The following is a 15,136-nucleotide window of genomic DNA, read 5'->3' as shown; positions in this document are numbered from 1 at the left end:
AGGGAGGGAGGGCGTTGGGAGGTGAACTGACGAGTGTTTTTTTTTTGTCACAATGAGGATGGGGGGGGGGTGGTAGTTGGTGGAGGGGGCGAAATATGAAAGCCTCAGGGAGATCACGTAACGTGCGTGACTATGCACGTGCAACGTGGGAGCAGGAGACAAGGACTGTGATCAGAGCACAAAAATAGCCGTCACCAGACGCTGCTAACCCTGGCTCAGCATGGCCAGCAGAGGCACGTGGCATGCTCAACAACTTGTGCAGTCAGGAATAATCTGTACCCACTGTACTGCCACACAAGCAAGTGTAAATATAAACCCATTGCGTTATTAATAGCGCTCTGGGTGATTCTACAAGGGAGTCAAGTTCAAAGCATGATGTTTGCAAAAACACTCCTAAAAGATAGACATTTTAGCAACACAATATGTCTGTAAGTGACATGTCCTGCACATGTTTTCTTAATATGTAACCCAACTACATGCCTCACTAATGCCTTTAACCGAAGTGAGAGCACTGTGAGATGAAATGTCTCTTCTTTCAGGACGTTTTGAGATTATGATGTTTCTGCAGGTTGCTTTTGAATGTGTACGTATGGTTGAGACTTTATTTCAGCTGGTAAGGCCCAATAGCATTGAGTTAAGCAGTTATTTTACACGGACGAGCAGATCAAGACCTTCTGCAGTGGTGGCAGTTACAGGACATTTTGGGGTGGAAATGGACTAAATTTAAATCACTCAGAATTAAATCTCTTTGCTGATGATACTGTTGTGCTAGTATCTGGCATATATCCAAATGAAGTCAAACAGAATCTGCAACATAATTTCGACTTAATTCAACGTCCATTGTCATCAATAAAATTGCTCCTAACTCCCCCAAAAGCGAAGATCATGCTCTTTCCTTCAAACAAAAAACAGTTTCATTCCCTTCACCTATTACGGATATCAGAAGCAATATCATTGAATAAACTGAGTGCTTCAAGTACTTCGGTTAACTGATTGTTTAAACATTTACATTTCAAACCCATATTCATCACATCTCAAAGAATATCAAATCAAAAATAGGGGTTTTATACAGAAAGAAACATTGTTTTCGCATTCGGTTGTGCCTGCAAATTGTTGAAGCTATTATTGTACCACTGACGCTGCTTGCAGATCAGTTACGAATGAAACACTAAACAGACTAAATCCGCTTCATAATTCTGCTCGTAGAGTTGCACTAGATGTACTATACAGGACCTGCCTTTGTGACCTCTACTTAAAATACAATCTAACATCACGTGATGCAAGAAGTAACCTACATTGGACCCCGTTCATTCATCAAATCCTCATTGCTAATCTGCAATGTACATACCTAGCTAATTAATTCACCACATCCTCAAACTCGAGAAACCTAAGATGTCCATCTGATTGCCTTTTAGCTATCCCGAGAACAAGAATTGGAATAGGTGACAAAGCCTTTGCCATTGTTACAGCAATAATAACTTTGAGCACAGCACACGTAGAGAGTGCCAAATGTCAATTTTATTTTGCAAAGGATTGGATGTACTCAAAATATGTAAGGTATGGTAACATGTTAGCATTACATAAAACTCAAGGCATTCATCAATAACACCACCTTAAAAGAAACAGATATTAAAGGTGACGTTTTGGGAAATGGCCCTTCTTCATAGCTCATAAATAGAGAGGCTCGAGATATAGAGTGGATAATACGATTGGAGACGGCACTTATGTTATCATAACAATGTGTGTTATTCTATCCATGACCTGCGGACCAATAACGTTTGATGGCATCGGATATAAAACACTGGTATGTGGTGGTGGGGGGAGCGGTGGTTAGTTCGTGCACTGAAATCAGGACCCGGCAACCCGAGTTTTTTCTGATGAGCGCAGTTGGCTACGTACGGTGCGAAAGACGTTAAAATACATACTTGCATTATCATTTTTCACAGTTAACGTCACTGCTCCTCAGTTTCCGAAATAAGTCGTCGAAGAACCACTGCTTCATCAATCCACACTGAGCACCGTCGTGAGAGTACGGTCAGAGAACCCCCATGGCCCGGCACCACGTGGGGAGGCCTTCATCCCAGACTCCCCGTTGCCAAATTCTATGGTTCTTTCGGTAAAGTCACGTAGATAGAAAAAATAAAAAAATAAAAATAAAGTGATTAATAATATCAATAACACCACCGCTTGTGTTGCGAGATCGAAACGTCTTGATGTTTTTAATCACTTTATTTTTTATTTTTTTATTTTATCTATCTACGTGACATTACGGAAAGAATCATAGAATATGAATTCCTGCAGTCAAGAAAGTTTGAAGTCAAAATTTCCCTGTTGCCAACTCACTTAACATGGACAGTATTTGTTGAATATGTATTGTACTGCAAGCGCAGTCATGACCTAGTTTGTACGTAGAAAGATAATCCCCAGTGATTGCTTAGTGTATCACGGTGCATTTCATGTGCTTCAAATATTGAACCTCTGTCATGCTCCAGTTAGCATCGTTATTGAGGTGCTCACCTTAACCGGCAAGCCTACTGCTTCCCCATCACCGCACGTGTGACATCACGTATGGCCGGCGTCATCATTTCGATGGACGGTGATGTGCGTTCACGATCAACTTTCGTCACCCGACAGTTTCTGAGTCAACACCGGACCGTCGGCTTAAAAAAAAACATTTCAGAGGCAAGATTTACGCAGGGCTTTTCACGTGCCGCGCGTGCGTCGAAATAGCCCGTGTCACTGCGGGTGATTGAATGCAAACCTCATTCTCGTGGGATAATCCCGATCCGTCTCTAACCCTGCTTCGGTCATTTGTACGGGCGCTTATTTTGCGACAAAGGCGCTTCTTCATCGCAACGTATCTTTGCGTCAACTTACGTGAATGATGTTTCTTTTTTTATCGTAAGCGAAAGGGGCATGCATCTTAGACAACGAGTACAATGTTTACACTGAGGTCCAGAATACGAACATGGCCGATGCCCGCGTAATATATAATATTAGTCCTGCCATACGACTCGTAGGTGTCAACCTGCAGCTGAGAAAGGTCATTATCGGCCGTGTCCAATGTACTGGTGGATGATTGCCTGCCCGTGGTATCGCGGTGTTTGCGATGGGGACAAACAATACACCCAGTGCCTTCACGTGAAATGATTTCATTGCTCCATCTTCTCGAGAAATGTACTCTTCGATACGTTCCACTTACTTTATACTGCTTTTGCTAACATATTCAACCACGTTTTTTTTTCTATGTTTAATATTAATGATGGGAATGTTTTGTCCACGTTGTATTTTGTTCCACACTGGAGTTGATTTGTCCCCTATGTTCGATGCAATGTTATGTCTACCGAGGTCTCCTTTTTATAAGGAGAGTTCTCACCTCAATGGGCTCTTCTTGCCTGGTTATGAAGGCTATCAATCAATTCTGAATGTGATCTTCGACGCTTTGTGTTTTGGCCATCGACATTAGAATTAACCACAAATCAACTTTCCATCACTAGTTCTCCAATGCACCCTTCTTACTAAATTGAAACAGACATATTTAATGTAGTAAGCTGCACGTTATCCCATGATTATGTACTCATTTAAGTAAGTGAACATATCTACAACAGTGTATACTTTGCATGAATCACAGCTCATCATCAACAGCTGGAACAATTTACAAAGTGTGTGAATATAATATAAATAATATATTGTCGGGAGCGTGCTGATGTGCAACGAGACTGGTAACATGATCTGCAAGCACGGTGGTTTAGGGATGATTACAGAGTGCACAGTAAAAGCATACACTGTGTAGAGGCGAGCCGTGGCGTAACGAGACCTTTACAGATCATGCAGCCAGGCTGGGTTAAATCCAAGCCCGGTTCTGGGTATAACCAGATTTTAATTTTCTAAGTGAGCGCGTCATCCGCTATGAGCGAATTATATCAAGAAACAGATCATGCTGGCGAATAGTATATTCGATGACATGTGTGTGAGTGTATAATATATGCTGCGACTGAGTCGAGAACATGCGAAGGTTAAACACAATTCAAACCTGTCAAGAAAATTAAGTGGCCTCGTGCAAGACGCTAATGACGGAGTGGCAGCCAAGAAATGGAACGCGTAAAGAGGACGTTTCCACCATGGAGATGGAGCGATGGAATCAGCTCGTATGTAGATTCCGGATGTATTGTTGCATCACGGGAATTTACGGTGGCTTGGGAAGCAGGCCTTCATTGACCACACGGCTGCTTCCGATTGTACTATGTTAAGTGCCTTACAACAGACTCCCAAAAATAGTCTACCAGCTTGTCTAGCATATGTACTCACGCTGTATAGTACGACTAGAAACCATCCACGAACTCTCGCGGTCGACGGTCCCCCCATCGACACACTCCCATAGACACCTGCTGCACCCCCCTGGTGACCCTTACATTCGCTCATCCCCCATCGCTAAACAAACTTCGTTTTCGCACGGTTCGCCACGTACGGTGCGAAAGAAGTTCAACATTCATTCATAAATCCCAACACAACGGCTTCCACACCTGATCCCCCCCCCATCCCGAAATACGAGACTGGGAAACGCACGGACAATAAACTCGAATCGTCGTCATCAGCCGCGATCGATCCACTCCGAGATAAAGCCCCCCTTTAAAAGCTGTCACCATCTCTTTTCTGCAATATTTCTACAATATGTTGCTGTCTTTTCTTGGAATTTCTGTTTGCACATAGTCACTTTAAGATGTTTTCTTGTTCATGTTTTTGTTTTTTGTTTGTTGCGGTTGCACCCGATTCAAGAGCCGAATGGCTCACAGGGCTCTATACCTAATAAATGAACTCGAACTTGATCTCCCACTGTGCTAACGACATGATAATCCACCTAGCACGCTTCGGCCGTGTTGGCTTTGACCATACTTCCCCGCGTCCGTAGGCGCGAGGTTCTGGAATGGCTTGAGCGGGGGCTGATGGTGCGTGGGGGGGCCGATCCAGGTATCACTCGCCACGTACATTCGCCGTTCGTCGGGCTTCCAAGTTCCCGCAGTGCTCAGGCGTGTCCACTCCGATGTAAGACATTCGTTGGAGTTGTGTGTACGTGGTGGCATCGCCAACATCGTCTCTGCACGGCGCTCCCTCCCTTCTCAACGTGATTCTGGAGAGGCTTCGGGCACGTCGAACTCTTAATATATTAAAATGAAAACCTCTCCTTTATCAATTTTCAGATTTTCTTCATCTAATTTATGATCGCGGCCGTTATGATCGTCGCCAATGGCCACCGGTCGAGACATATATTGCACGGAATAATTGTTCGCGTAGTTGTGAAGAATGTTTTTCAGAATATAAGTCCAATGCATACCTGTCCCTCCACGTACGAAAAAAGTATTTTATTACACTTTCTATCAACCATAAGACCTTACGTGAGCGATTGATATTGGATGATACTGCGATGGCAGTGATGCACACGTGCAAATTAAAGAAAACTAATGTGTTGGAGATTTTTGTTCATTCATAATATTGGTGGGGCACTGAAGTTCGACGGGGGGGGGGGGGTTGATGAGAATAAGACGGAGGCGGTTCACGCAATTTTCTAACGAGCAAGTGAGTATCGTTCACGGATGCATTTAATGTTTCACACGCGCAGTCACTTCTCGCCACCAACAGTCGCCGTCTCTGCCGGATGAAGACCTCCCCCACGCCGCCTCCGTCTGGACGCACGGCCCTTGCGATGGCACAACAACAATAATAAGATTTGAAGCTTTCGTGACTGCAAGGATTCATACTCCTAGGGTTGTTTCGGTAAAGTCACGGAGGCAAAATTAAATAAATTATAAAAATAAGAATAATAGAAATAATAATAGAAATAAAATAATAAAGCACGACGTTTCGGAGGCAACACAAGTCTCCGTCATCAGGTGGGACCGTCACAGCTAGATTTACTGTCTCAAGTGATATCAAGTGATACAGTAAATCTAGCTGTGACGGTCCCACCTGATGACGGAGACTTGTGTTGCCTCCAAAACGTCGTGATTTATTATTTCATTTTTTAGCAATTATTTTATTAATTAATTAATTGTTTTCCCCTACGTGACTTTACCTAAAAAGCCTAGGAGTAACAAAAACAAGACTACGCGAACGGTGCAACAGCCTCTCGGGCATGGCCACCTCGGGGGGCCTTGACGAGTCCGGGAACGTGGCCAGCGCGCCGCGTCATCGTGGCGACCGCTGACTCTGTTGGACACGCACATGCGGACTTTCCCAGAGATTGTCCAGTGCGCGAGGAGGAATGCGTGACTCTTGCACCCGTCCTCCCAAGGAACCCGGAGCCGGCTTCTGCTTTGCACATTGTAAGGAGCGCGGCAGAAGAACGGACACCGCGAACCTCCGTCCCTGTTGTCTTCACGAATACTGAACATGCAACTATTTTATTTAAAAAAAACAACCGTCAACCACCACACACACAAAGACAAAGTTCCCCCGTGTAGCCTTTACAGACTGTTGGGCCAAGTCCTGTTACGAGTAGCACCTACGAAGGTCGGCACGGTACACGAGGGGGTGCGTGGGCCAGCACCACGCCCGACCGCCTTTGTCTCCCCATATGCGATGTTTGAGGCTGAGTCGACCTAGCGGAGGCTCACAACCGGTGCAGAGAATCGTCACTGGCGTTGTCCGTGAGCGGGATTCGAACTCGGGTCGCTGGTTTCGTAGCGCTACCCGCTACACCACCGCCACCACCACCACCAACATCCGTCTTGAATACTGCATTGTAATAAACATACACAATAGGCTGACGTTTCAGGCATTAACCCTTCTTCCATTGCTCTCGAAAAAAAACACACTGGTTGAAACGCCAGTCCGTTGTACACACATGCGTACATTTGTTTTGGTTTTCCCGTTATAACTAACTGTGTAAAAGTTAGAAACGCATGTCAGATGAGAGTGACGGAGTCGCCTCGTGCCCTTTGTCATTCCGCCGCTGGATGAAGTCCTCTGCCCCTCCGACAGCGCCGATCTCTCATGGTGCCTCCATTCCCGTCTCGCGATGTGTTCTGCCCAATTCCGTGTACCGCTACATGTACTGTGAAGTCTACTCGCTATAAGACAACGTCTTTATATGCACTTGGACGCTCTACAATTTCAAATGATATTGCACGCTTTTTGTTGTTAATGGTGCATTTTGCGAGTTTATTTTTTGTATTTGCGGCTATGGCAAACCTCTGCCATCGTATAGTCATTTGCATTGTGGGTTGTTTTTGTTTAAATTCACGAGGAGGCGTATCTCGACCCGAGTAAGAGGCTGATGGACGGTCCACCATCATCACAGTTAGGGTTTGAATGCCGAAGGCTAAACAAAGTGCGTGCTAATGACAGTGGCCTTGGGCAGGACGGGTTACTCGAAGGAATTGATTGATATGTCCAAATGGTAAGGAATAATGACGAAGTGTTAGATAAGGAATGGAACGCTTTAAAAGAGAGAGGGAGAGAGAGTACTCATCCCGAGGAGACGGAGCGATGCAATCATCTCGTATACGTGCAGTTGATAGGTGGATTGTTACATCGCAGCTTCACAAAATATGGTAACGGCTTCTGGAGGCTTCTATCTCGCAGTGGATTAATTAAGCTGCTGCTGCTGATGATGGCACAGTGTTTAGCTGCATAACTGGATTCAAACCATTAACGACGTCCATTTCGCCCAGATGACGGTATTAGTTGTGTTAAGGTGACACGTAACAAGTGGGGGGCACGAGAAAGCTACCGACACCAATCCCTCGGCTCCCAGATTTGGTGAACATTCTGCCAGCACATATCCGCAGAGACTTGCAAACTGCACAGAAGTTTGCGAACGACAACCACCTACCCATCAATGCAGGCCTCAACAATGTTCCTCACTGCCTGCTCAAGTCCCGATCCCCCTTCTGTCACCATCCAACAACCTCACCCAGAGCCAAGAAGAACGCTGACCAATTGGCGCGTTGTTTACGTGACAAACCTTACTGGCTGTGTCGGGTGGTGGAGGGTTACGGCACATTTATACTGACGCAATCTAACCCAGAAACCTTTATGATGAATAATATTGGTCGCGAAAGTCTACGTGTTAAACTAAACAATTGAAGTCGGCGAATAGCAAAACAACGCGAACTCTCTCCTGAAGCCATCCCGTGGCCAGCAGAACTCGATATTGGCATTTATCTTCTGAACATATTGACAAACGGAATAACAGATTGGAATTGCATAACTCGTGAACACAATTAATAGTCCTACTCCCTGGTTCCCCCTTGAAAGAAGCTATTTTATCTCAATGGGCTCTTGACTAGTTGTAGAGACCTCTAATTAATAATAATAATACCACTGCTACGTATTGCACTGATTATAATTTGCAACGTTAACGAAAATGCAGACGAAGTTAGTAAATAAGCCACGCAAAACTGTCACGAAATTTGATGAACCATTGGCACTAATCCACAACTACACGTTTAAAAGGAAAGTTATTCAGAGACGGGTCTTCCGAATTGTCAGCCTCGTTGTATTGTATATCAGTTTGTCAGAAGACGATGTTGCTGGCTGGTTTAGTGACATACCTGTCAACCCATACAGGGAACCTGTATTCTTGTAGAGGGAAATAGAGTTTTAAGGTCCATACGACGTGTAGCCATTTCACCACGGCCATTTTTGTCTATTTGTTTGTATTTCTCCCTTGTGATGGAACTTTGTAGGATGAACGTTGAGATTTATAAGAGCACGGGGTGACCAATAAGGTTTAAATTGGTCTGTAACAAGGTAGGCACTGATAACGGGTTGACAGGTATGAAGCGAGTCCCTGTGCTGGTGTTGGGGGCTCTTAAACAGCGCCCCTAGTGGTAACGGTATAATATAATTCATCACGTTCGGACCTTTAATGTGAAAATAAATGCATGTAGGTTGCGCTACACGTGCAAAACAATGTAGCTTATAAAAGTACTGATCTATGTAAAACATAAATATGATTTTAAACCCAGACTACGTGGACACAGAGCCCAATAAAATACGGAGTATTCATACGAGAACAGTGGTCTTTGCAATGACGTGCGCTACATCAATTGAATGAATTGGAATCTTGATCCAAAATAGTTTTAACAAATTACGGATAGCCCTGGTTGCACTTTCTAAGTCACTGAATTCGCACTCAAAACGCCTTTAGTCATGGTCGCAAAACAAATGCAATATGCGCCTCCTTTTTACATGACACACACGCACGTGCCTGTTCCGCACCACATCTACATATCAATTAGCACTCATTAGCTGCACAATACATTGCATACACGCGCTTATTCCATTGGTAATTAGTGTTGCAAGCACGCTTATAATTAATTGTGCCGCTTAAACTCGTGAATATTAAGCGAAGCGCAATGACAACATTAACATGCACACCGTAAAGAGGACTGCGGTTCACAACAACAACGACGCGGAGCAGAAGTAGGATTCAAGCAAAGCGATGTTTATGCAAAAAGTCGTGCAGAGCGGATCAAACCCGTGCATGCTTTCACGTTGGCGCAGCACTACGAAGTCCTCTCCATCTCGGTGCGACGCATAACCTGCAGCGTTCCAATTGAATGCACAGACACGCGCGTGCATTCCTCGTAATGATCATTAGCTATGATCGATCTACTGCTGGATGAAAGAATCCCCCAAGCGCTCAGTATTTCTCACGATCCTTGCGATATAAAAATCCGTCTCAGCACCTGCGGACCAGCCGACTTCATCGCTCCATCTCCCCGGGAGATATATCCTCTTGGACCCGTTCCATGTCTTAGCTGACACACTTTTAGCGACGTGTCCTGGATAGTTTGAATGATTTTAGCGTACACAATCACGTTGTAATTCCATTGAAATTGTATACGATGCAAGAAGACTTGTTATATAGATACAATGGTGACACACCGCGCTATGAATCTGGCGACCTGAGTCCAATTCCCGGTCACTGCTATCCCCAGTGGGGAGTGATGTTTGAACCGGTGGTTGGTCTACCACTTCACAAACCCGCACGGACCAGCGCGGTGAAGTATGGTCAAACAACCCCCATGGCCGATACGGCGTGGGGAGGCCTTCATTCAGCAGTGGATGTATAGATGACCCTTACATATAGGTTCAAATACATCAGATAACAACTTTGTAAGCAAAAAAACGTATTCATGAGCGCGCAGCAAAGAGTAGAGACATACACTCTCGTCTTCTCAACTCGTTAGCATCAGGGGGAGGTGGACTTTGTACATTCTAAATGTTTGTAGGCAAGTCAAAATGTTTTGGGTATTGCAACTCCTCCTTGATTAGCGCACCTGCGATGAGCGTGGTGGGCTGCACACGGTGCGAAAGAAGTTCAGCATACGAGCACACGAATAAGTCCTGTATAATCGCGTTTAAGATGTGTGTGAAAAGAGATTTTACAGAGAGAAAAAAACGACTTAAAACCAGGACAATAGTGCAGTTTTATTTTTACTTTACCAAATATACACACGTGCGTTTGCGACGTTTTGTGAATGGGTACACAAAATAAATAAATACCTGAAACACGTTAATGTTCATGGTAATCCCATTCACAAAGAGCTGCAGTCAGCGCGAGGCTTTATCAGAGAAGTAAAGAGTCGGAGGAAGCAGACAAATGAGCACACGCGCACACAACGCTCACTCGCTCACTCACTCCTCACACTCCAACGCGCCCTTGACCACCTACTAAAACCCACCGGCTTCCGTGCGTGCCCTACTACACCCGCGCTCGCATTTGGGGAATCCCTTCCTTTGCCTCGCTCCACCCCCCCTCCCCCATCCCCCTTCTAGGGGTGCTACAAAGATCCTTGGGGTGGGAGAGAGAGAGGAGGGGGGGGGTGTGTGTGACCCGATCGGGTACAACAGCACAAAAAAAGCTCGGTATCACGGCCGTTAGCATCATCATCGTCATCGTCGTCGAGTGAGCGCGTCGCTCACGCGAGACATCACGAGGGGAGGGGATCGTGCAGAAATCACACGCCGCCGTCGCCGGGCCGGGCAGGTGGCACGGGGTTAAAAGAACCCCTAAAAATACCCTCGCCACCAACTATATTTGTCCGCCTGTGGGATATATATATGTAGATCATGTTGTATTTAGTAACGGAGCGTGCGTCTCCCGTACTCATAAATAGCCCTCTCGCGCGCACGCACGCGCGCGCACGTGTCCCACTCGGAGCAGGATCAATGCGCGCGCGGTCTCGATTATGCAAGAGGGAGCGTGCAGGGGGGGTGGGGGGTTAGGGGGAAGAGGATGGAGATCACGGAAGGGGTGGGGTGGGGGGCCACGCGCGCGCCGGGGGTGGGAGGAGTTGAGGGGTCGGGTGGGGAGGGGGCCACGCGCGTGCTCGCGCTCGCGTGCCGCCTCCGCTATTTTGGGTCGCGCGCGCGCGTGCGTCACACCGATCGTCACGGCGTGCGTCACACGACCGGGCACACACCCCCCTCCCTCCCTATCTCCCCAGCCCCCCCCCACCACCACTATGGGAGTCGATAGCAAGCCCCGCCCCTTTCACCCCCCCCCTAACCCCCCCACCCACCCACCCCTCTGTACCCCCCCCCTGTCCCCCCCCCATCACCGAACCCGGGCGCACACCCACACCGCAGTCGCCGGCTTCCCCGTGCAGCTCCATTGGTCCCGGCAGGGAGTGACGCGCGCGCTCCAGAGAGCGCGAGAAGAGCGCGTGGTGGAAGAAGAGAGGGGGGGGTAGGGAGGTGGGGGAGGGAGGGAGGGAGGGGGGTAGGGAGAGGGAGGGATGGGGGGGTGACGATGCTGAGGCCAGGGTGGGGGTTGTGGAGAGGAGTGGGGGTGGGTGGTGTTGGATGATGGAGGAGGAGGAGGAGTGGGGAGGGTTTGGGGTGCTCCGGCTCGGCGCTTCGGCCACATAAACAAAGGCACGCCGCTGCCGCAGCGAGAGAGAGAGAGACACGGAGTTTGGAGACTCGGTGAGACCGCGGACAGAGAGCGCAGGTTCTGCTCCGCACCGCACGAGCCCCAAGCGAAGCCGCGGCGAGCCCCGACAGCGTTGCAAAGACCGGACATCACTTCACGGATTTATCCATCCACCTACACTTTATGTTCATTCAACACGGAACCGACTACTATCACAAGTAAGTGGTGTTACGCGTCCCGCACGTGTTGTTCGCCCTTTAAAGCGTTTTGCCGGCTGTACTGCTGCGCGGTGCAGTAGACGCTCCAACACCTGCCGGCCAACAGCTGACTTCGTCTGCTGATGCTGCTACTGCCGCTGCTGTCACGGAAGATAACGGGTGCCGCCTTTCTTTAACAAAAAAAATTAAACTCGCGTTGTCTTAAGTGCAAGACTTTTTTTTGTTTATTGCAGTTGCACATCGTGGCAATTAATTTCACAAGTGCAAAACATCATCCTCAGCGAGTCTCTTACGGACACGGCGAGTCAGAGACGCGCGTGTCGTCTCCTGCACCTTAATTTGACGCCCCGATTGCGTGCGAAGTTAAAGTAACGGTGCCGCACTGCCCGGAAGAAGACCCCCCTCCCGTGGTGGTGTGCGAGCGCATCACTCGAGCGATTCTCGCTCTCAATGGGCACGACGACGACGACGATGATGTTTACGGGGTAAAATACAACGTGAGTTAGTTTTTTGTGTCATTCAAAATGAGCACGTTTATTGATGACCACGCGTGTGACGCTCGCGCGCGGAGGCAAGCGTGCACGTCGGAGAGATGACGCTGATCCGCGCGTTCACAGATCGCACACGTGTGCGTGTAGGCAGTACTTTTAAATAAAGTGTCGTAGTCCGCTGCGGAGTTTAGCAATGTTCTGGTTAAAGCGCGTCGCCGCTGGGTCCGCGCTTAACATCGTATGGCGAAGGATGCGTTCAACGCTTGCTCGGCTGATTTCTCACTCTCGTCTAATTGTTTTCCCGCACGAGCTTCTCTTCATCTCTCTTCCTCTCTCTCTCTCTCAACCGCACACGGCACCTCACCGGCACACCGACACGAATCCAGCCACCTGCCTGCCGGCTACACGCGGCGTAGGGAAATGGCATTGTTTATGCAAACAGCAGAAGAACATAAACTGAAGCAGAGTGCATTGTAAACTTGGCATTGTCTCGACGCCTCGTGCTCAAGACATGTAGATGAACTACTCCCCCCCCCCTCCCCTCCCCCCCCATACTTCACTTGTCAATCCACTGCTGGATCAGACGCTCCCCACGATATCCGTGTCGTATGCTTAGATGAAACGCGTAACGACCGAGTCTTTGGCAAAGTGATCAAGATGCGCAGACCGCTCTATCTGGGGGGTGGGGGGGGGAGTAGCCCTTACACAAATTGGGGTTAAATTAATCGATCGTACGAAAGAGTGGGCAACGCGGGGCTGTAATTAAGCCGTGGTACAAAGCACGATGCCAACACATCGCTCTGCTGCTGCTCTATCACGGTGTCCCACAACAGCAGTAGCAAGCAGCACATGCAGTGGAGCATGAGTTACCGCTACTTGAGAAGTGTGATAAAAGTTGCATTTACATCTTCTGTTACGTCCTCGATTTTTAAAACGGTAAGGGAGACCGACACGCTTGCACCCTCGGACGGAACACGTTGCTAAATAAAATAAAAAGTGTACAAACAATGTGACTGGGTTTCTTGCACTAGCACGACAGTTGGTCGTGCCCGTTAAAACACGCGGGTGATAGCTGAGACGTGCGTGTCTGTGTGTGCGGAGTTACACAGGTGTGTGTGTGTGCGAAATTACACAGGTGTGTGTGTGTGTGTGTGGAGTTATACAGGTGTGTGTGTGTGGAGTTACACAGGTGTGTGTGTGCGAAATTACACAGGTGTGTGTGTGTGGAGTTACACGTGTAGGTGTGTGTGCGGAGTGACACGTGTAGGTGTGTGTGTGGAGTTACACAGGTGTGTGTGTGTGGAGTTACACAGGTGTGTGTGTGGAGTTAGACAGGTGTGTGTGTGGAGTTATACAGGTGTGTGTGCGGAGTTAGACAGGTGTGTGTGTGTGTGGAGTTACACAGGTGTGTGTGTGTGGAGTTACACGTGTGTGTGTGCGGAGTTACACGTGTAGGTGTGTGTGTATGTGTATAGTTACACAGGTGTGTGTGCGGAGTTAGACAGGTGTGTGTGTGTGGAGTTACACAGGTGTGTGTGTGGAGTTACATGTGTAGGTGTGTGTGTGGAGTTACACAGGTGTGTGTGTGTGCGGAGTTAGACAGGTGTGTGTGTGGAGTTAGACATGTGTGTGTGGAGTTACACAGGTGTGTGTGTGTGGAGTTAGGGGTGTTCGGAGTTACACAGATGCGTGTGTGGTTATAAAAGTGTGTATGGAGTTACACAGGTGTGTGTGTGTGTGTGAAGTTACACAGGTGTGGAGTCACACAGGTGTGCATGTGTGTAGAGTTACACAGGTGTGCGTGTGTGTATGGGGGGGGGGGGGTAGTGTAGCGGTCATCGCCAAGTGCTACGAACTCGAGTTCACAGCCAACAACGGTGACGATTTTCTGATCCAGTCCTGTGCCACCAACCCCCTCGTGTGTCGGGCCGGCCTTCATAGGTGCTCGCTAACTACACCTGGCCAAACAGTCTGTTTAGGCTATACGAGGGATCTTTGTCTTTAGAGTTACAGACAAATCAGCTGATTTATTAATGAGGAAGCGCTCAGGCATACGGGGAGATGAATTGGGATTTTCTGATGGGTGATTGCACACCATAAACGCATGGGCTATTTGACATCACGAGTGCCTTATATGGACTTGCTGCACAAACACAGAAGTGAGTGTTACGCGTTAGCGGTGTTCGGTATAGGAACATTCGGTGTGAGTGAAAATGTCCTTTCATTTGCATGCGTTCCTCAAATTCCTTCTCGCGTGTCATTCCATTGTCACAACATAGGAAAGCAAAGCACGTGCTTGCGTGTGATATTATGCGTGCGTTTCAATTGAATAGCATTGCAGCATAACGGATAGCGGCTCATGTATCAAAAAGACTCGACACATTTGTCAACAGCACTGCCCTTGAAGTAAAGTATGTAATAGGCGACGTTTCGGGCAATTACCCTTCTTCGTAACACATAAAGGCTCACATATCGGCAATTATCCCGTTAGTGGGATATATGGCCTAATTAGACTATACAATAAATACAGGTCTACATCAACT

The 15,136-nt window shown here is 47.6% G+C and overlaps 1 protein-coding gene across 1 annotated transcript in view; it reads left to right on the top strand.

Annotated features, from left to right (window-relative positions):
• Positions 1-11,867: 11,867 nt before the first annotated feature.
• Positions 11,868-15,136, top strand: part of LOC133345994 (nuclear receptor subfamily 4 group A member 2-like) — a 28,231-nt gene continuing 24,962 nt past the window's right edge. Inside the window, exon 1 of the mRNA XM_061557217.1 lies at positions 11,868-12,102. The gene's annotated coding sequence lies outside the window, so the exon portion shown is untranslated. The remainder of the gene's footprint in view (positions 12,103-15,136) is intronic.

This window comes from Lethenteron reissneri, chromosome 23 (genome assembly GCF_015708825.2).
Source record: "Lethenteron reissneri isolate LAM-NWPU_2019-01 chromosome 23, ASM1570882v1, whole genome shotgun sequence".
NCBI lineage: Eukaryota > Metazoa > Chordata > Hyperoartia > Petromyzontiformes > Petromyzontidae > Lethenteron > Lethenteron reissneri.
Note: the sequence above shows the minus strand (reverse complement) of the source record. Positions and strands in the feature narration are given on the sequence as shown.